We start from the raw sequence: 23,157 nt of genomic DNA, 5'->3' as shown, positions 1-23,157 counted from the left end.
CTTTTAAAATTGTCATGCAAATGGGTGATGTCAATAGTTATTTAAAAATGCCAAAATTGTTAGATACTTTGGAGTAAACTTTCATCTGTGAAAAGAAGAGAAATAGGAGTAAAATTCCTATACTAGTTAATAGAGGATTAGCATGCGGTTTGTATCATGGAGGAAATGTATCCCGTTAATGTCTAAGGGGTTTATTCTCATTGATATGGAGCAGTGGGGGCAAGGGAGCTAAATTTCATGTCTCTTAGTACCTAATTCAGAAAAGCACTTAAGCAAATGCTTTATTTTAAGCATACTATAGTCTTAAATCCGTTTGTCTTCTGTGGGACTTTAAGCATGCTGTTAAAGTTAAGCACATGCTTAAATTATTTCCTGAATAAAGATGCCTTCTAGAATTGGGCCTTAAGGCAGTTGAAAAATATAAGCAATGAGCTATATACAGTGTGAGAGGGATAGCTGATGTAAGCAGAGTCAGGATGAGCTCCACCCTGACATCTGGTGGTGAGGTGTGGCAAGTTGTGGAAAAGAACTTCAAGGGCTGATCTCATTTGCATAGGCACACCCTCCCCACCTACAATGGGGCCATAGCTGCCCAAATGGTCATTTTGGCTGCTGTGGGATCCCCAGTGTCTCTGTTATTGGGGCAGGAAGAATAAATTGTTATTACCCTGATTATGGGAATCAAGGACAGCGGAACTGTATTTGGCCTTTTGTTATAATGGTGGGACTCGCCATCAACTAAGTAGCACTTGCTAGGCAAGGGACATGGGTTCCAAAACTCTATGAATTGAGAGAGGTGGGGGACAGGTATTAATACTTGGTGGCATGGGCCCCCTTGTAAGGGCCTTACATGCTAATTGCACTTCCTCCTCTCTCCACTGTGGAATATCAGAGCTAATTTTGATTCCCTTAGGAATCTAGTTACAGGCTGCTGAGCTGAATTCACTTTGGGCTAATGCTGCACCAGCACTGAGGCTCCCCTACTACAAGCTGAAATCACAAAAGAGCTAAACTTACTAAAAGCTGAAATCACTGAGTGTAGTGTTAAGTAGTGGGGGGAGCCTGAAGATATATGGTGGAGCAGTCTGCGGGACAGCGAGTGGAGCGGCTGGTGGAGCAGAGCAGTTTGTTGGATGCCTAGAGCAGCCCATGGGGTGGCTGGCAGAGCAGAGCCCCATGGAGAGGTGGGGCCCCATCAGCTTTGGACCACGTAAGGTGCCCCTTAACCCCCCCCCCCCCCCCCCCCCCGCAATCTCCACCCAGGTTGGGAGGTAAAACTCTGCAGATAAACTTTTGAACTCTGGGGCTGCCCTGACCATGGACAGAGACTTTTGGGACTTTGGGTTGCTGGACTCAAGAACTAAAGGGAAAGGACATGCCCCAATTTGCTTGGAGTGGGTTTTTTGCTCATGGGTTGTGTTATGAAGCCTGTTGGTGGTGTTTCCCCAACATAATGCCACATTGTTTCTCTCTGTTATTAAAAGGGGTTTTGCTACATTCCGACTATGTGCTTGCGAGAGGGGAAGTATTGCGTCTTGGAGGCACCCAGCGGCGGTGGTATATATTTGTCCCAAGTCACTGGGTGGGGGCTCGAGCCGGTTTTGCATTGTGTTATTGGAATGGAACCCCTAGATACTGAACCCGGCCCTTGTTGCTGCCAACTCTGACAGGCAGAAGGGTTACACTTATATGGAAATACAGACCTGTGATGGGATATACAAGCCCCACACTGGAGAACAAGGGGTTAAGGAGCAACTCTGGGACCAGGTGGCCCTGCCCAGCCACACTGCAAAGTTCGCACAGGCCCGAGGTGGAGCTTAAAATGGGAAACAGAGCAGTTCAGAAGGGGGCAAGCAGTGAAAGGGAACAGACATCTGCTCTGAGGCAGTAACAGCCAGGTGCTCTGGTTACCTGAGACCCAACTAAGCCTGCAAAGGAGAAGCTGGTGACAATTTAGGATGAGCAGAACTTTTTTTTTTTTTAATCATTTAATTTACCTTGAGGGGAGAAAAGGAGAAGTCAGATAGGAAGGGATTTAGGGAGGCAGTTATTTAGCACCCCAAAGTACAGGACATAGTTGTCCACCCTTGGGCTCTTGATCAGAGGATGGTACTGGGTTTTATTTTTAAGTGTTTTAGTAGCATTTATAAAGAGATACTGAAAACTGTTTTTTCCCCAAACAAGCAACATGAGCTCAGGACCTTTGAGGACTTGGATGGACAGCAGACAGTCAGAAAACAAACAAACAACCTAGACCAGTCCCCCCAATTAATCTTTGCTTCTTTCCATGGTTTACACCTGCAGAGTGTAATAAGAATAAACACAATAAAATGAGAGCCTATTTTGGTCAATTTTCAATTTACATTACAATCAGTTTTGGTTTTTTTACACAGGACCAATCATTGCTGATGGATATCATCATGAACAGTTCCAGCTCCGAGAACTCTTCATCCCTATCTCTCAAGAGTCATATTTCTCAAGGCAAGAAATAGTCTCAGTTAAAGAGACTGCAGCCAGCTTTTGCATAGGTGAACAAAAGTGAGAGAATGCAAGGAGCCTTCTCTGACCTTGACCTTCCTAGGCAGAGGCAAGCCACAATTTGAAACGTGCTCTCCTCAAAAGAGAGATTAAGGAGATGCAGTGCTCACAGATGCGCAGTAACTCCTTCAACAGGGGTCTGTGCCTGATGTGCTCACTTTGGAAGAAATTTTTAAAACTCTTAATATTTTCTAAATTAGTTTTTTCTTTAGGATACTCCCTGGACCAGACACCACAAAGCAGGGTACTAGAGAAACTCCATTGGCACTCATCTGGGACAGCCTGCATATATGTCTTCTCCATTTGCAAGTTATGCAAGCCAACCCAAATGAGTGCCAATAAAGCCATACACAAAGTCATACCAACATATATTCCATCTGTCTCTCTACCTAGAGAGACAAGGTGAGTGAGGTAATATCATTTATGGGACCACCTTCTGTTGGTGAGAGAAACAAGCTTTCGAGTTACACAGAGCTCTTCTTCAGGTCAGAATATATCCTGGGACCAGCACGGCTACAACAACACTGCATGCAATCATTTCTTATTATGCAGTATGCTATTTTTGATACATTGCATTGTTAATCTTTTCTAAACCCTTCCACAATCTGCAGAAACCATTAATTGCATTGTTTCAGAGTAGCAGCCGTGTTAGTCTGTATTCACAAAAAGAAAAGGAGGACTTGTGGCATCTTAGAGACGAACAAATTTATTTGAGCATAAGCTTTCGTGAGCTACAGCTCACTTCATCGGATGCATTCATGCATTAATTGCATTGTAAGTAAGAGCAAGCTGGAGTGGCAAGTGTTATTATAACACAGAATTTAATGGGGGTCAACAAGATTGTATATGATTTGAAACACTTAATGTGTGCAGAGGTCTTTGAATCTGCAGTCCTGTAGCATCTTGTAACAAGGACAAGAAAAATTGTCCTTGTCTCTGAGTCACCAGATTTTTAAAATTGCATTACCTTAAATATCACTTTGATGAAATTCAGTGCTCATTTGACATTTATTTGATTGCTGTGTGTTTATTTTTTGGACATTTCTAAAAAATTGGGTTTGTTGTGGCTTTTTTTAAGTACATCTATGAGAGTTTTGGTTTGGTTTTCAATTTTTAGAGCAGTCCTATGAAAATGTGTGCTGGTCTCCTACAAGTGGCATAGTCAGCAGGATCCTAAATGCAGAAGGGAACATGCAGAAAACAACCTGCCTCTGTTATATACATGTACACATAGTTAGGGAAAAAAGATGGTACATGTAGGGTTAAGCTGATGCAGCTGTTTCCCTCTCTGTGTTTGACTATGGGAAGATGGAGGGCAGCTGGGGTTAGCTTAGGATGCATCCAAGGTCAGCAGAATAACTTCTGGAAAAGACTCTCATAGACCATCCCTTATTTAAGTTATCTGACTTTTCCCCCCTTTCCTCGTAGGTCCCTGACAGACTGAACAAACCCAAATATCCATACTAAAGATTTCTAAGCAAACCAGTTGCAAACACAAGGAGAGTTACACCTAGCTCCCAACACAGTGCACACACACTTAGCTTTAGTCCAAATTACCTCCTTCCTGGGGTTTGCCATTATTGTTAATTAAATACTTATGTTTTGTTGATGCTATCAGCCTTAATTTTCTCTTGAGCTTGGCTCCCCTGTAACTTCCTTCTGCCCCTATAGTTCCCTCTGCCTCAAAAAGATGCACAAATTCTTTTAAATTCCTGGGCAGGAATTGATAGGACCCATCTGTTCTGGCTGCTAGCATGAATCAATAAAATAACTCAGCATCTCTTTGCAGTGTCTTAGTATCTGACAATAGGGTGAGTCAGTAGAAGCATACTGCATCTTTAGGCAGGATCCTAAAACCTGACAGCCTGTTACACCAATAGACACAGGGAATGTTTTGTTTTGTTTTTTTCATTGCGAGTTCACTATCAGGTCCCTCAGTTTTACTGGAAGAGTGCAAACTCTCTTGTTCACTCTCCCCTTCTCTCATGCTTAAAGGCTGTACAACCTTTTAAAAAAATCCTGCCACTCAGATTCTTCATGTTCAGCATTTATTTGTCTCCCCGAAATTCACAGCCTCTCTTTTGACATTAAAAAACCCCCAGTTCTTTTGTATATTTCAGAGCCATGGATACAGTGAATAAAAAAAGAACATTTTGGTATTTCCTATTCTAAATATATATGAAATATTTCAGTGAAGTTCAACACTTCTCCATAGTAACAGCAAGTGTTGTTTTTAAATGCCACCCACTCTATAGCCTTAGGGGGAAAAAAATCTCAAAAATGCCAGTTTTTGTTTGCCTCAGAAATTTATACGAGGAGATTCCCTATCCCTTCTCTAAGTCAGATGAAACTAGAGTACCCGTTGGTAAAAAAGGGGAAGCATGCAACAGCATTCTAGAACTTTGTGATGTTATTAAAAGAGAGCTACCAAATCATATTTATACGGTTTTGTCTGTTTATGTAAGACAAGCGGCTGACTTCTGCTCTCAGAAATACTACTGTAAGTCCAGAGTAGGTCTTGTGACAAAGCTCTGTCCTTGCCTCTGTGGGTCCCGCGTTTCCTGGCGGATTTCGCTAGCCTCAGAGGCTCAGTGTGACCCTCCATGTAACCCTTCTCTCTCTGGAGACAAGGGTCACAGTCTACTGAGCCATTTTCATCATAAGCCAGCGAGGGAGGTGAGGAGAAGTTATCCTTCCTTGCACAGTCTCTGTTGTCTCCCAGTCTCAGTAATTAATCAGGGGGCAAAGGTGGGGGGAGCCCAGGCCCACCCTCTACTCTGGGCTCCAGCCCAGGGACCCTAATAGTATCAGCTATGGTAGCTGACCTTTTAGAAACATGACCTGTACAATTCCCTGGGCTACTTCCCCCACAGCAGCCCTCACTTCCTCAAGCTCCACTTCACCCTTACCTCAGGGCCTCCTTCCTTGTGCTGGATATGGTGTGTACTACTCAGCCTCTCCAACAGCGCAACTTCCTCCCACAACTCCTGACATGCACACCCACCTGACTAACTGGGAGGCTTTTAACTAGTTTCAGCCAGCCCCCGATTGGCTTCAGGTGTCCCAATCAACCTAGCGTTCTCCCTGCCTTCTGGAAAGTTCTTAATTGGCCCCAGGTGTCTTAATTGACCTGGAGCAGCTGCCATTTCACTTATCCTGGTACCAGGGATTTGTTTAGCCTGGAGCTAATATATCTATCTCCCACTACTTTTCCATAGCCATCTGGCCTTGCCCAGTCACAGTCTGCACAGAACATGGCCAAGGTGCTTCATAGTTATCAATGATTCAAAATCATATATTGGATCCATGTACAAGAGAAAAAACACGCCTGGGAAAGTTCGTAGAGTGATAGCTGTAGTTCCAATGGCACTTCCCCATTTTAAGCACAGGCAACTTTTTTTTTAAAAAAATGCAAAAATCTGTCTAAGTAGAATACACTTGTTAAGTGCAAGCACTTTAAGGGAACTTTTGCTCTGATGTTCTGCAGAGGGGAAGCTTGATGTCTTGGTGGTGTAGTTAATGAACAAATCTTTCAATAAGAGGAAATGGGAGTAAAAAGGTCATAATGAATTGACTAATGGCAGATATGTCAGTTCTTCAGAGACAGTAGATTTAGACAGTAAGGAAAGAAAATGCTTTAAATGTCTAATCCTAGCCTTATTAATTCAAAGAAAATGAGGCTATGTCTACACTACTGCGGTAAGTCGACCTATGCTACACAATTCCAGCTACTTGAATAACGTAGCTGGAGTTGACGTACCTTAGGTTGAGTTACCGCGGGGTCTACACTGCGGGGGGTCAACGACAGAAACTCTCCAGTCAATTTACCTTACTCTTCTTGTCGGGGGTAGAGTACAGGGGTCGACTGGAGAGCAATCTGTTGTCGATTTGGCCGGTCTTCACTAGACCTGCTAAATCAACCGCCGGTGGATTGATTTCAGAGTGTTGATCCTGGCTGTAGTATAGACATAGCCTAAGGCAGCCCTGCTGCTGTTACACTCCTACTGCATAGGAGGAAGTGGCTAGTGCAGGGATCAGCTACCTTTGGCATGCGGCCCACCAGGATAATCCCCTGGTAGGCCGGGCCAGTTTGATTACCTGCCACGTCCGCAGGTTTGGCAGATTGCAACTCCCACTGGCCGCGGTTCACTGCTCCAGACCAGTGGGGACTGCAGGAAGCAGCGTGGGCTGAGGGATGTGCTGGTCACCACTTCCCGTAGCCCCCATTGGCCTGGAGCGTCGAACCGTAGCCAGTGGGAGCTGCAATCAGCCAAACCTTCCAACACAGAAGGTAAACAAACTGGCCCAGCCTGCCAGGGGGCTTACCCTGGCGGCGCATGTGCCAAAGGTTGCTGATCCCTGGGCTAGTGGTTCCACCAGCCCTATCCCTATGTCTCTCCCAGCCCATCCTTGTCCCAGCCCAAGCTTTGCTATGCAGAGACACACCCACAGCCCTTGAATTCACAATATGCAAGAATCTGCTTCTACTGCGGGTCTTCCCAAATAGCACTCCCTTTGCATTACACAGTGTTCCATGGCAGACAGGGCCCTCGACAACCATGAATGAGTTGGCAAGATTTGCCTCTAAATATTAGATTCATTGGCGTTGGCATATAGAGGGTTCCACAGCAAATTCTACTGTCCTTCTCACCACTGGAAAAGAGGAAAAAATGCAATGGCTGGTGTAGGGCTATTTATTTCCCTCAGGAGAACTACTCTTGGCAGGTACAAAACAACACTGCAGATAAATGATCAAGAGGTTCTTACAGAAGCTACAGTGAAATTAGGCAACTTTTCAGAATTTCAGTCCATTTAACAAAGTGCTTCCAGTTTCCATTTCAATGCAGGTGAAACAATAAATATTAGACAAAAAGTTAATCTCTATTTGGAACGTATTAATCTGTAGTCAGAGCACTTATTAAATAAAAGAATTGAGGGAGGAAAAAGCAATGCAGACCTCTTGGCAGTTCTTTTCAATTAATTAGTCTTCTCTGCTGAGTGCAGTTCATTAAGAAAACAGGCTTCTGTCCTCCAGCTTTCCAATATTCCCATTTTACTGTGCACCAAACACATCTCCAACTGTATCCTATGCTTTTTTTTTCCCCCAGTGTCACATATAAGACTATATTCTCTGCTGGTGTAAATTAGAGGACCACCATTGACTTCAGTAGAGCCATGCCAATTGACATTAGCTGAAGAACTGATCCAGAGTGTTCTGCCCCGCAGAGAGGTTGACAGTACACAGAAGGGTCACTCAGGCTGGAGGCTGGGGGCAGGCTGCAGGGTTATAGGTGAAACTAGTATAGTTTCCAAACAAAATTTGTTTCTGAACAAATTTTGTGCATCACTGTTGGGGGGAGTTCTGAGTGCCCTGGGATAAATTCTGTTTAGAGTTGGTTTGTTTTTTCCCTTAACTTAATGGAATGTGATATAAAACCAAATATAGTGAAATCAATTTCACATAAAAGTAAGACATGCACTCCATATATGAAGCATCCACATTTGATTATTAGTAAACCATACAGGACCTTTGGAGAGAGCAGGCAGCAAACTACAAAATCTAATCAGAAATCTAACCAGAGAGATAATGCTATTTTCTCCTATTGTTGCTACACGTGCACTAACAGAAGGAAAATAGGGTAGATCCAATGCACAGATACCTGAACCAATTAGACAGCAGTAGAATGTATCTGTATCTAAAAATGCAGCATTTGTAGCTTTAGTTACTCAATGTAGGCTCAAATTAAAAAAAAACTACCTCCCCAAAGACAAAAAAACACCACAGCAACAACACTTTCTGTAGTAAGTCACTAGCACTGCCCCCTCTTTCCCCATTGAGAGAAAAGTTCTGGAGAGGTTTTTCTTTTCCAGTATTGTGAAATCTTACTGGATGCATTCTCTCTGTAAAGTCCTAATTCAATGAAAGGGCCTGATTTGCCACTGAGTTACTCCAGTTTTCTGTCAGTGTAACACCATTAATTTCAGTGGAGTTAAACCAAGGTAAAACTGGAGTAATGTTGGGGAAATCATCCCCAATTTAGTAGCTGACTTTGCCCCCAGATAAAAGCCTTTTCCATATAAGTTACCCATCAGTTTGGGAATCTTTAATACTTTCATAGGGTAGCAAATTCCTGTCTTATACGCTGCATTTTAGACACTATATTTCTTATTTCTTACACCTGTCTTCGTGCCATGTGTACTACAATATGGGGCTCTTTTTTTGGTTGCTCTTTAGGCACTTCCATAATAAACGTGAATAATAATAAAGTCAGAAAATACAGCTATCATTGTTCCCCAGGGCTTTATGACATCTACAGTAGTCCACAAAGGCAACCCAAATCCTTACTCTACCAGCTTTAAATATGGAAGGCCTTGAGCACTATTTAGGATAATAATTCTGATGGTATGGCACATGCATGTTTATTAATAGTTCCATTCCATATGTTCAAAATAGCAACAGTTATTAGCAGTCTTAGCTGGTAATTCAATTTTCTGCCAACTCCCTCTGCATTTGTGGTCTCCACTTTGACACTCTCCAGTTGAAGCTTACTGACTTTCACATCACTATCCAGGTTATCAAAGCTAGAGGAAAAGCTTTCAGTCCCACGGAGGACAAAGAAGCTTGCATTTTTATCTGACTCTTCATGAAGGGATTCCATGCTCATACTGAGGTAATTTGCTAGGATGTAGAAAGCACTTATACACACTGCATGAATCAAAGGTAAGATGCCACTTGCGTCATTGACTGAGAGAAGAGTAAGTATGGCTGGGAAAAAAATCTTTTTAATCTTCATATTGTCCCTTTGCTGTTTCATAAGAATATGTCAGTAAGTGACTATTTCCATGAAGGATTCCACCTTTTCATGTCTAAAACACTGACTCAAATGTGAACTCTCCACTGTGAAACTCTACCAGGAGTACAAAAAGTAAAAGGCTGCAACTTGTCTTCATGTCAGATTTCATCTCTTCCCTCTCCTACTGCCACTTGTTTTTATAGCTCTTACCCTGTGAGTTTCTTTGTTCAAGCCACACATCTCTACAAGGAATGCTTGGATATGGAGGGAGAGTCTTTTGGGGAAAAGTTGGGAAATATTCCCAAATATTTGCCAAGAAATGACAAAATACCTAAGGCACTGTGCCTTTTGACTATGAAAAAGTCATGCAGTGTTAATTTTCTATTGAAGAGTTTTGTGCAAAGAAAATAATAAACATTATTATTAATACAATAGAAAACAAGGTCAGAGTAAAAACAACAAGAGGTTACATTTCTTCTTTAAACAAACAAGGATGCAAACAAACAAAAACAAGAGGCAGTACACACTGAGGCTAGTAAAGTGAAAGACTGCACCACAGACTTTCATCAGCTCTTCCCAATTAATGTCTTTCCTGGAGCTTTGTCCTTACATTCCAAACAAGGCTCTTTTTTGAAACCAGAAGAAGAGGCGAACACACTTGTTATTTAGGAATTCTGGATTCAGTTCCCAGTGCTGCCACCCGTTTCTTGTATGTTTGTGGGCAAGTCACTTAGACCAGATTCGCAAAGGTATTTAGGCTCCTAATTTCCATTGTCACTTTCGGCCTTAACCTCTCTGTGCCTCAGTTACCTAATTGTAAAATGGAGATAAGGAATACTACATTTCTCACACCCTTTGTCGGTCATATTTTTGCGGTGGGTATTGTTTCTTCCTATGTGTTTGACTAGGCACAATGGAGCCTGATGTTGGGTGGGCCTCTACATGGAGCTGTGATACACATAATAAAGAACAATGTCATTAATAAATATACATTGGACACAGCAAATTGTGTTCAGTCTTTATATGCCTTCCATTCTTCACTTCACTGTGTACTTATGTAGTAGCAACAGAAAGCTCACATCACATAAAGAACTCCTTTATTAACCTAGTGAGAGGCTAAGATCAGATGTTGGCTGGCCTCCAGGAAGTGTGCCTGGATCTATTTACTACTATTATCTTTTAAAAACATAATAAAGCAAGGAAGTAAGGCTTTCCAAAGCCAAACCCGGCAAGTGGAGCATGTACTTAGATGATACAAGGAAAATCAAGCCTGACTTTTCAAGGCATAAGTTGATCATGTATGTATGTGGAGGAGGTAGGAGGGATGAGTGGGGAATCAGGAAGGGATCCCTCACCCCCTTAAATTTTGTATAAGTGTGTTATTGGGGATTGTCACCTTCTGAGACATCAGCTATTAGCTGCTGACAGAGGCAGGCTTCTGAACTGGATGACCCAAGCAATCTTCTTCAATGTGATTGGAGAAAGCAATCCCTTTGGCTTAAACCTTCCCCCAGTGTAAATCAGGAGTAACTCCATTGATATCAGTAGTCTTATACTGTTATTAAACCTGTAAGTGAGATCAGAATCTGGTCCTAAGCGTTCAGTAAGTGATGCTGATAAAGTAACATGAAAAGGAGTACTTGTGGCACCTTAGAGACTAACCAATTTATTTGAGCATAAGCTGAAACCTGATAAAGTAACATGTTATCCACTTCAGTTTTTCTTTCCCTCTGGATATTCAGCAACTGTAGAAATCTCGATACATGTACTTGCTTGATTTGGACTATTAATTAAAGTACTAGTACATTTTGAAGTGAATTTTAAACATCTGGGATGGTCAAATAGGGATGGCCACTATCCCCTAGGTACTGTAGCTTTCCTTAATTGCTTTGTTTCAAATATTTTGCATTGAGAGAGAGAGAGAGAGAAAGAGAGAATGAATGAATGCTAGAGGGACACTCTTAATCATCTTCTGCTAATAATTTGATGCTTGTAAACAAGATAATTACTGTTGGCCTTTATAGGTTATAGAATGGAAAAGGAACTATTAATATATTTATAAGATTATTGCTTTTCAATTATTATGATTTTCCTATCCAGTTAGTATTACTCTTTAATATTAACTACTGCAGTAATTGTCAGGATTCTCAGATACTATGATGTTGCATAGCAATATAATACTCCTAAGATTGATACTGTTGTCCTGACTGAAAGAGGTAGTAGAGGTCCAGGGGCTAAAATAGATTAATACCTCCTGTAAGAATGCACCCAAAGGGGAGACATAGGAAATTGTACTTCTGCTTCTTGACCTCACACATGAGGAGTTCCACAAGGTTTAATGCTCTCTCTCTCTCGGTATATGCAACACCTACCTGCAGCCACAAGATGAACTGAGATGACCATGGACTCAAGTGCCAGTAACATATAGATGACACACAGATAAACCAATCCATCATTACATACAACCTAGGTTTGCCAACTTTCTAATTGCATAAAACCGAACACCCTTGCCCCACCCCTGCCCTGCCCCTTCCCAGAGGCCATGCCCCTGCCTCGCCCTTTCTCTGGGGCCCTGCCCCCATTCACACCAGCCCCCTCCCTCCATCACTTGCTCTCCCCCACCCTTACTCACTTTCACTGGGCTGGGGCAGGAGGCTGGGATCTGAGAGGGGGTGAGGGCTCCAGCTGGGGATGCAGGTTCGGGGGGGGGCTAGGAATGCGGGTTTCAGGGTGTGGGAGAGGACTCCGGGCTGGGACATGGGATTGGGGTGCAGGAGGGGATGTGGGATGCAGGCTCTGGGAGGTTGTTTGGGTGTGAGAGCAGGGTTCTGACCTATGGCAGGCGATTGGGTGCAGGTGGGTGCTTACCTCAGGCAGCTCCCTGTCGGTGGTGCAGGGGGGCTAAGGCAGGCTCCCTGCCTGCCCTGTCTCCATGGCGCTCCCAGAAGCAGCCACCATGTCCGGCCCCTAGGCAGAGGGCTGGCCAGGAGGCTCTGTGGGCTGCTTGCGCCCACAGTTGCCGACCCTGCAACTCCCATTGGCCGCAGTTTCCAGCTAATGGGAGCTGCGGAAATGGCACTCGGGTGGGGGCAGTGCACAGAGTTTTCCTGATCGCAAATGCACCTAGGGGCCTCAGGGACAACTGGCAACCCTAATACAACCACACCACTGCCACCAGATGGCCCAGTGCTTGAATGAGATCAGCTCATTAGTGAATAACAGCAGCTGAAGGTGAACTCAAACAAAACAGAGCTGATACTGGTGTGCAGAGGAAATCACATTGAAAAATTTACAGCCATAGTGCAGTCTCCTTTAGTTGAAGTTATGCACTGATTTTTGATCAATTCAATCCTTGTTTACGAGTGTTCATGAACACCTCACTGAGACTAATGATACCAAAAAATTCCCTGGACTTCATTTTGTATTCTTATCTTCCATTTTTTGTCTCTGGCTTCCCTCTTGAATAAGCAGGAGTCACTTCGCCAACTGAAAGCTGTAGGTACCTTCCCATTGGATACTATAGGGCACATGATCACTGCAAGAAAAATGAGGTATGGCCACAAAGTGTTTCTGGACTGAGCTCACCCAATTCAAAAATAGGTGAAAGGGTGTTGGCAGGGTCATAACTCTGAGGTAAACAAGAGCAGTGAGCATGTGCAAAGTGATTAGTAATGAGTAAGTCCAAACATGTCTGGACATATCCAGCCATGCCCCAGTTTATGTTGACAGTGAGCATGTGCAGTAATTCTAAACATCTGACAGTATACGACTGCGAGAGAGAGAGAGAGAATTTTGAAGAACAGTCCCAGCTCCCAATTAACTGAAGCTAACCAAAGGAGCAGCAGCAACTGCAGACAATGCAGCAAAATCAACGGACAGTGTAAGGCTATACAATAATTAAAACTAGCAGGCTAAGTATAGTGTTTGTATTAGTGTGAATATGCGTATGCTTGTAATATGTGTGTGTTTTAATTGTAATTTACCTATATAACATTTAAAGTATAAGTTAAGAACTGCTGTCAGCGATCTGTCACAGGCTGGCCATCTGTGGCTGAGAGCATCATTTAGAATCATTTATATCAGAGGTTCTCAAACTGTGGTCCGTGGACCACCAGTGGTCCATGAGCTCCATTCAGGTAGTCGGTGGATAGTTCCCTCTAAGGTGTGCGCCTGGGTGGCCGCACACAAGAGAACAAAGGGCCACCCACCTAATTAGTGTAGACACGCAGGTGTGGCTCCACTAATTAGGTGCCTGGACCCTGGAGAAGACACACATGTAAGGTGAGGTGGTGGCCTTGGGGAGAATAGGAAGTAGGTGGGAGGGGGCAGTGGGTTGAGAAAAGGGGGTGGGGGGGAATTTGGGATGTGCAGGACTGTGGCGGCCAGAGAGGGCACATCCATCACATTACTGATATTAAAATATGAGTTGTGTGCTTTTATTTGTAGAACAAAAACTGTTTATTATTATTAAGGGTTTTTTACATAACGCTTTTATCCAAAGCACTTTACAATAGTTAGCTAACGGTACAAACAATATTTGGAAAGATCATTAAGTGGTCCGCCAAGACTCGCGGCAATTTTCAAGTGGTCCGTGAAAAAAAAAAGTTTGAGAACCACTGATTTAGACTATATCCTATCACCGTTTAATGCTCTTTAACTTGCAATAAAGGATATGTGTATTCTTAGAATACATTGTAGGAGGATTACATTAATAAAAGATATTTCATTTTGGAAAAAATAATACTGCCCGTGTCAATCATTTTATTGGAAGGTTACATCTGTGTCCTTTAATGTTTCCTTAACTGCTCTGGAAACCCATACCTCGAGAGGGACAGATTAACACTATTTCCAGTCCATGAAGTAGGAAGGAAATGTCTTTTGATGCGAAGAGGTCATTTTATTTGGAACTAAGAACTAAGTATAAGTTGCCAATCAGGAAGTGAAGTCATATTTGTCAGGCGTAGGCAGAGCACAAATCTGGGAAGCCTCTGATCTGTGGCCCAAATTAAAATTCGCCGGCCTTAAGGGCTTCAGAAATTTGGCAAAGGGATTTGCTCATCTCTAGTCATTTTAATGAGTGAGAGATTGTGATGTATGTAAATGAGCAAACTCTTCCCTTATGTGGGTAATGAGAGCTAAGTGTAATTCTGCTCACACCAGGGGAATTTTCAATTAGTCCCCAGCCTGAGACCCATGGAAGTATCAAAGGGTACCATCTGCCTTATAGGCATTAAGTGATTTATTATCCAAATCAAAATAAGGCAAGAGAAACTACAAGAACTGGTGACAATAAAAAGGCAGTAGGAAAGAAAGAAAGCTAAAGAATTTTGTTAAAGGAAGTCATCTATATAGTCTTCAAAGGCCCAATGATGATGGGTACTTCTGCAGTATATTAGACAACAAGATGGTGGAGAAACTATGGAAAGCAATTACCGAATCCAGCTTCACGTCTTCTGGTGTGTTGCTGAAGGAGAACAGCAGTGCTGCTTGCCTTTCACAAATCTATTGGCCTGACTATGGATAAGCACAACGTTCTGTGGTGTCGTGGCAAGGCAGGAGGTTCCATCTGTACCTGTCCACCATTCAGATACTGCAGTCCTACCAGAACAATCTCAAGGGGTAAAGTCCCAGTAGTCTTGAGATAAGCTTTATCGGGAAAGGTAAACAGAGACAACACCACCTTAAATATCTACCAACGGCATTTATAACATTCCAACCTCTCCCAAAATCCTGGATTCCTTGACTGATTGTCTTATATGCCTCCTGCTCTTTCCCTACATTTGTTCCTTCATCCCTCACACATCTCAGCTCCCATTTGAGACACTCCTTACTTCACTTGTCCCCATCAGCCCTGGCTTACCACCAACCAACTGGAAATCTCTCCACCCTGCTTCCTTCTCTGGTACCTAGTGTTAGGATATAGATATTCAGGCCTGTCTGTAAAGGCCTATACTCTAAGAATTTAGGTGTATTCTTATCACTTAGCTAGTTATAGAGGTATAAAAGAAAGAATCAAAATCACTGTCTGCCGGTGTAAGGGCCTTCTCTTACTGTGACAGTCTGAGGCCCTGTTCTTAGGCTAAGGCCTTTGGCTAAACAGCAGAGGCAGCCATAAGCTGGGAAGCGAATGGTCACATCTTTACATTCCAAACTAGTCTAATTGAAATAAGGTGCTATTGGGCTGTTAGGAATACAATCCTGTCCTGATAATGCCTATTGCCTCCAGAGAAAGGGAAGTGCCTAGAAAATGTAAAAGGAAACTTAGTTTGATCGCATCCTGTCTCGCAAGAACTCACTTATCAATAGCTAGGATATGAAATCCTCATTTCTGTGTTGTTCTATCATTGTAGTCCCCATTTCCCTATTGTTTGTCTGTATAATCTCTGTCTGGTTCTGTGATTGTTTCTGTCTGCTGTATAATTAATTTTGCTGGGTGTAAACTAATTAAGGTGGTGGGATATAATTGGTTAAATAATCATGTTACAATGTTAGGATTGGTTAGTTAAATGTCAGTAAAATGATTGGTTAAGGTATAGCTAAGCAGAACTCAAAGTTTTATTATACAGTCTGCAGTCAATCAGGACTGGGAATGGGAACAGGGAATGGAGGTGGGGAAATTGGAATCATGTTTTGCTAAGGGGGGGAATGGGAACGGGAACAGGGACACAGGTAAGGCTCTGTGATGTCAGAGCTGGGAAGGGGGACACTAAGGAAGGAAACTGGAATCATGCTTGCTTGAAGTTCACCCCAATAAACATTGAATTGTTTGCAACTTTGGACTTTGGGTATTGTTGCTCTCTGTTCATGCGAGAAGTACCAGGGAAGTAAGTGGGTGAAGGAATAAGCCCCTAACACCTAGCCTGACTCCTAATTCCCCTACTGAGAATCACTTCCACTTTCCACTTCACCCTCTGTTTTCCAGCGCTGAACCCTTCTTTAACAACTAGTCCCTAGAGTTGGGTGGGAAATGATTTTCACATCCCATACAAATGTTGGAGATGTCAATAATTTTCCAATTTTACATCAGGACACAACCGAGGCCTTCCAAAAAAAAAATTGTGAAAAACCAATAAGAGAAATAACCATTGCACAATAGCCAATGGCTCAGTACACTTATGTAGGCAGTGAGAGACCTAGCTTCAAGTCCCTGCTCCAAAGGAGCCAGGGCACAGACTTGAACCCAGCTCTCCTATATCCCCAGTATCCCACAATCACAGGGCTATAGAGTCAGTTTTTTTCTAGCAAGCTGTCCTGTGGGAAGTGCTTCACTTTAAATAATAATTGTTTAACATTATCCCTTTTACCCCCTGTCAAGGCTGATTCCCCACTCTGGCACTTCAAGTGCAGAAGGTGGGGGCCCGCAAGGATTCTAAAAATTAATACTGGCATTCCAGGCTTGTATTAAACTCCCAACGTTACAGATTCTGTCTGACCTTGGATGGGTAGATTCTTTCACCATCCAAATGCAAAAAACCCTCTTTTGGAACCCAGGAAGGCACACTTGGGAATTCCTTCCTGTAGGGTACCCTCAAGCCCTTTCACACACACACACACACACACACACACACACACACACACACACGAGGGTGGGGGAAGAGCTGATAAAGAAAACAAAGGAAATTAGCTGTTGCCCCCAGCTAATTAAACAACATATGCACAAACCTCTTAGGACCCCAAAAACCCAATCCTGTTCTTAAAAAAGATAAATTTTATTAAAAACAAAAAGAAAGAAAATACATCTGGAACTTAGGCTATTGCTAGATTAAAAAAAACCAATTACAAAAATTAAGCATCAAGATAGCTCTCCTGAGGTTCAGCTTAAAGGTTACAAGCAAAACAAAATCATCTGGGGTTAGCACAGAGGAGTCCACAAGCCAATAAGAAATTAAAAAAAAATAACCCTAACAGTGTCTTCCTAGACATTCCCTGTAAACACTCATATTTGGGGTTTCAGATAAGTAGGTTTGAGGTATGATTTGGTGTTTTTTCATACCTGGTTTTAAAGCTGCTTACAGCATTGCTGCTCTGTCTCTCTCTTTCCCGGAGAACCACAACAGACAGAAAGGGGAAGTTTTTCCCCCCATTTTAAAAAGTTCTAGCCTTCCCACTGGCTCTTTTGGTCAGGTGCCCACTCCCTTCTTTTTTACCTATGGGATTTTTTAACTCTTTACAGGTAAAGCAAGGAGAGAACAGCACCAAGAGGGATTTTATAGCTAACCTGCTGGCTGTGTGTCCATAAAAGGAAGCTACTCCCCTCCCTCCTTTCATTTATCACACCCTCATTTTTGTCTAGCTAATTTAGCTTACAAGCTCTTTTGGGCAAGTGCCCTGATGGATTCCTTATGCATAAAATGGTATGCATCACAGTATTGCTATAAAAGTTAAGAATAATAATATAGATTGATTTGTAGGACTCTTACCACATCAGGAAGCAACAAATATTGCACCTCATAAAAACACTCATGTTCTGGGTATCTGGCTATTGTGGCAGGATTTATTCTGGTTTTTTTTTTCCCCAGGGCAAATTAATAGGTCAGAAAATATATTACAGATATTTCCATACAGAATTTTTTACCCTCTTCCCTGAATTTCACACATATTTGCTGAGTATTTTAGTAATTTTTGTGAGCCCTTTTCATTTCTCCTTGCAAAAATGACCTTTAGCTTATGCCAAAAAATAAATCACAGGAGAACAGCAATAATTCTTTCCCCATTTTGCAGAATCATCAAAATTATCTGGCTTTCACACTTTTCAAAAATGTCACATAGTCCCCAATTCATTCACTGAATAGATTGCTCCATTTTTATCATGCTGTAAAAATGTACAACCTACTAGCAGTGACAGTGATAATCCTGGTTCTTCTCAAATTGCTGAGCAATATATACTGAATTGCTGATCTCCCACAAATCCTACTGAAATCTATGGGAGCAAGAGATCCTCTGTATCTTTGGAAATTAGAACCACTAACTTTGGATAGAAAGTTAAACTGTTTTAACTGTTGACATATATTTCCTGCATTTCAGCTTGTAGTCTCTGAACTGCAAGATGGTTCACTGCTATCTTGTCAGAATACCATGACCAATAATGGCCAAGAGACAAGTTTCCAAAACTTTCACAGTGATACTATTTAGATGAAGTTATCAAAGTCTTTCCTCTAGCCATGTCATCTGTAACAAAACAAAACTATGTTCCTTATGTGCTGGGACACCAGGATTATGTTTTAAGTGACAGTTGGTGTTTACAATTACATGGATCCCTGACACCATGCATACATCTTTAATTTTTAATTTAGTCACTAATATTCAGGTTAATTGAATAAGCTCCAGTCAAATGTCATTTTTTCCTCTACTCCTAGCTGTCCTCTCTCTGATTTATAAATTCATCTTCCTCCACTGAGCTATCTAAGCACTTTCCCCCTTGTCAAGGTTCCTTCCCCACTCTGAACTCTAGGGTACAGATGTGGGGACCTGCATGAAAACCCCCTAAGCTTATTTTTACCAGCTTAGGTTAAAACTTCCCCAAGGTACAAACTATTTTTCCTTTTGTCCCTGGACTTTATTGCTGCCACCACCAAGCATCTAACAAATATAACCGGGAAAGAGCCCACTTGGAAATGTCTTTTCCCCCAAAAAATATCCCCCCCAAGCACTACACCCCCCTTCCTGGAGAAGGCTTGATAAAAATCCTCACCAATTTGCATAGGTGAACACAGACCCAAACCCTTGGATCTTAAGAACAATGAAAAAAAATCAGGTTCTTAAAAGAAGAATTTTAATCAAAGAAAAAGTAAAAGAATCACCTCTGTAAAATCAGGATGGTAAATACCTTACAGGGTAATCACATTCAAAACATAAAGAATCCCTCTAGGCAAAACCTTAAGTTACAAAAAGACACAAAAACAGGAATATACATTTCCTCCAGCACAGCTTATTTTACCAGCCATTTAAACAAAACAGAATCTAACGCATATCTAACTAGATTGCTTACTAACTCTTTATAGGAGTTCTGACCTGCATTCCTGCTCTGGTCCTGGGAAAAGCAACATACAGACAGAGAGAACCCTTTGCCCCCCCCCCCCATCCAGCTTTGAAAGTATCTTGTCTCCTCATTGGTCATTTTGGTCAGGTGCCAGCGAGGTTATCTTTAGCTTCTTAACCCTTTACAGGTGAAAGGGTTTTTCCTCTGGCCAGGAGGGATTTAAAAGTGGTTAGCCTTCCCTTTATATTTATGACACCCATCATCCCCCAAAAAATCATCCGAATCAATCAGTGTTTATGACTTGTAGGATGCAAGTAAACATTTTTTAGTGGCTGTTTATTAAGTGTTGTCATCAGTGGAGATGTAAAAAATATTTAATGGCATCCCGTCACATCAATATTTTATTTGGTTTTGATCCATCTAGATTTAAACCCCCTGAGTTTCAATATGCTTTTTAGATTCAAAACCCTAAAAATCCTATTGATAGAGCATCCCTTATGTGTTCAGAACTCCCACTGAAAGCCATAAGCATATAAGGGCTGCAGGATCAGAACCCACAATAGTTACCCACCCAGGGGCGGTTTTCTTAGAACCTTAATTTGAATTTCCAGGCACAAGTGGATTTAAAACCTCAAATAAATTATTGTAGAGCCTTGCACTGAAAATGATTTTTTTTAAAGAAATCCTACAAAAAATGCATTCCCTAAAATGGGCTTCCAAACCCCTGCATTCTTCATTGCTCCAAACCACGGCTTATGAGGCAATAATTTATGTAGTACATTTAGTTTACGTCATAAACGTACTAGTACGTGATGAATTCTTGCAGACAACAAAGAAGAAAAGAGACTGGCTAAATAATTTAAAGGAGCACAGTGCACATGGACTCTAGTCTCAGTCTCCTGGATAACACCACAACTTTGGGCTTTTTTATGGAAAGTTTTAACTCCCTTGAAAAGCTAACATTTCCATGGAATAGGCAGGCCAGTAATGCCACCAACAAAGATTTGTGCCTTTGAGAAGCCTCAGGATATATATTTGCTAAAGCAGCCCTAAGATGAGACATATTCATCACTATTGTTCAGCCACAGTGAATCTTATTAGCCGACTGTGTGTCTCTCAATTAGCAATAGTAATATTTCAGATTAACAGAAGCAGAATGATGCATAAGTGTACTCTTTCAATGGACAGCATACAATTATGGGGAGATTGCAGATAAGTTTGGGCAGCTAACTAAGTACCTGATTCTGAATTAGTTGTGCAGCCAAATTCATAATGAAGTGAGTGGGAATTTTGGGTGAGCAAGCAGCCCAGAATTGGACTCCCAAGGGTGGGACAAAGTCAAATTTGTGATTATCTTCACATTATGAAAACCATAACAAATCCATTTTTGCTGAAATTGGTATCTCTAGCCTTTTTTGTATCAAAGTGCTAGCTAGCAACCTAAAGGAGAATGTCAGTTAATATTTGTAGTAGTCCTTCTTTAAAGCCTATAAACAAAAAGTTTTGATCTTTGATCTACAAATAATGTTAGCCCCTCCTTTACAGGGAGAAGCTTAAAGAGTAAAGACTAAGGTTTGTCTACACTATGGACCTAACAGCGGCACAGTTGTACCATTGCAGCTGCGCCACTGTAAGGTCTCCTGTGTAGCCGCTCTTTGCCGGTAAGAGAGAGCTCTCCTACCAGCATAATTAAACCACCCCCAAAGAGCAGAGTGAGCTATGTCGACATAGCACTGTCCACACCAGCACTTTTGCCAGTGAAACTTATGTTGGTCGGGGTGTGTTCTTTTCACACCCTTGAGCAACAAAAGTTTTACTGGCAAAAGTGATATGTAGACAAAGCCTAAAATGAATTAAGCAGAAGTAGGAGCCTGTATAGCTGCAGTAATGCAGTGTAAACCTTCAGGGCCAAATCCTAAGTTTCTTTGAAATCAGTGGCAAAATTCCCATTGTTGTAAATTAGACCAAGATTTGACCATTAGCTCCAGGCTTTTCTTTCTTTCTGAGCCGTGCAGTACAGTTTCTCTGGCACAGGCACAGTGGAGTTTGCAGCTGTGTTGGAGAGCTCATAAGCAGAAGCAGCAGGAAGAGGGGAAGGATGAGTGCATTCCGCAATCTGCCCGGTCTCTGGACACCTTGAAGTTTGCTTAAGGGGATCACAGTAGAGCAACAGAGCAGTCTACTTACTTCTTGCCAGCTGGAAATTTGTGGGCCCCATGAAGGTGACAATCCAGTTCCACAAAAAGGCAATAGGAACATAACCTCCCACTGCCTCCAGGTGCAGTTTCGGGCTTCAGGACATGCTGCCAAACCCATAAGGGGCTGCAAGATAAAGATGTTTCTGAATTTCACTTTTAGGCCGTTATCATGTAGACCATGAAGTCAATGGGAGTTTTGAACATGCTACTTCCAGAGAAGATGTTTAGGCCTGGACCCACAAAAGGATTTAGACACTGTACCACTGAGCATTGAAGCATTTAGAAAATCACAGGAATCACACTGAGTCACAAAACCATCTAAGGTAGTCAATTGGAGATGCCAATGAGAGGGGAGTGTGCTAAGCCCCTCCCCTCTCATGGAAATAGTTGCCTAAATCTGGGCTGCAGGGAGGCTCCTAGCTTTGCTAGCGAGCTATGAACCAGGGGAACATAGACATTCAGCCATCTAACTTGCATCTGGGGCCCAATCTGATAGTCATATTCAGAGGTCACCTAACTCCATGTAGAACAGCTGTGGGTGGGGGTGAAGAAAGACAGACAAGCCCCTCTTGTAATCTGTAGTGGAGGTACCCTCACCCAGGAAGTAGAAGATCACCCGTTCAAGCTCCCCGCCCATGCCTGATGAGGAAAAGAGCTTTAAACAGGCCTCTGCCATGCTCTAACCATGAGGCTATTCTGATGTGGGGTTCTCTCAATCTCTCCTATTGAAGTTGTTCCACTTGATTCAAATAATTGAATAATGTATCTTAATTGGGCCACTGAAAGTGAGAATAACTCTATAGCATGGTGGTTGGGGCATTCACATAAGAGAGGAGGACCTACACTGGGGGTCTCGCATATCCTGGGTGAATGCACTAGCCACTGGGATAAAGGTTATAAGACAGCAGCTTCTTCTCCTACCCCTGTCTGTTTTGTGTGGTGTTGGGTGCCCTCTGAGGGTAAGTCTATATGATGATAAAAGACCCACAGTACAGCCACAGCTGGCTCATGGGTATCTAAAATTGCATTGTAGATGTTTGGGCTCAGGCTGGAACCCAGGGTCTGAGTCCCTTGCCCCTTGCAGGGCCTCAAAGGCCAGGCTCCAGCCCCAGCTCGAAGGTCTAGGCTGCAGTTTTACAGCACGGCAGCATGAGCCCTGCAAACCTAAGTCAGCTGGTCTTTTGCAGCATAGATGTACCCTGAGCCCCACTACCAGATTCATGCCCCCTCTACCCCCCTCCATGTGAGTTAGGTGGAAGACTGCCTCTCTTTCCCTGGTTTCTGAATTGCTCTGGGTCTTAGGTAGAACTTAGGCACCCTGACACCTAGAGTGAAGGAGCAGTGCCAGCAGGGAACTTTTTACTGCAAAAACATAGGTGCCAACTAAGTGTCCTTGCCTACTTGGTTCAGCAACAGCTGAATAGTTTTGTGGATTTCAGTGGTGCCTACCAACAGGACTTAGATACCGATGTTACTTTGTGGATCTAGGCCTTAGTACTTAAAAATATATGTGAATATTCCCAAATGTCTAAAGTGGATAGGTTGAAAAAACTTAGCTCAGGGGGTACCTGGTCCATGAGTGGGGATCCCAGTCACTATGATAACACTAATAAATAAATAATAGTCTATGATTTTTAATTTTATCATA

At 42.5% G+C, this 23,157-nt stretch overlaps 1 long non-coding RNA gene across 2 annotated transcripts in view; it reads right to left on the bottom strand.

Annotated features, from left to right (window-relative positions):
• Positions 1–21,606, bottom strand: part of LOC122462130 — a 30,755-nt gene extending 9,149 nt beyond the window's left edge. The window contains exon 1 of one of the 2 annotated variants that reach the window (XR_006284503.1): positions 21,499–21,606. This is a non-coding gene — a long non-coding RNA (uncharacterized LOC122462130). Of the gene's footprint in view, positions 1–19,343; positions 19,447–21,498 lie in introns of those variants that run through there. The other variant, XR_006284504.1, reaches the window with a different exon arrangement.
• Positions 21,607–23,157: the final 1,551 nt, after the last annotated feature.

Source organism: Chelonia mydas, chromosome 1 (genome assembly GCF_015237465.2).
Source record: "Chelonia mydas isolate rCheMyd1 chromosome 1, rCheMyd1.pri.v2, whole genome shotgun sequence".
NCBI lineage: Eukaryota > Metazoa > Chordata > Testudines > Cheloniidae > Chelonia > Chelonia mydas.
Note: the sequence above shows the minus strand (reverse complement) of the source record. Positions and strands in the feature narration are given on the sequence as shown.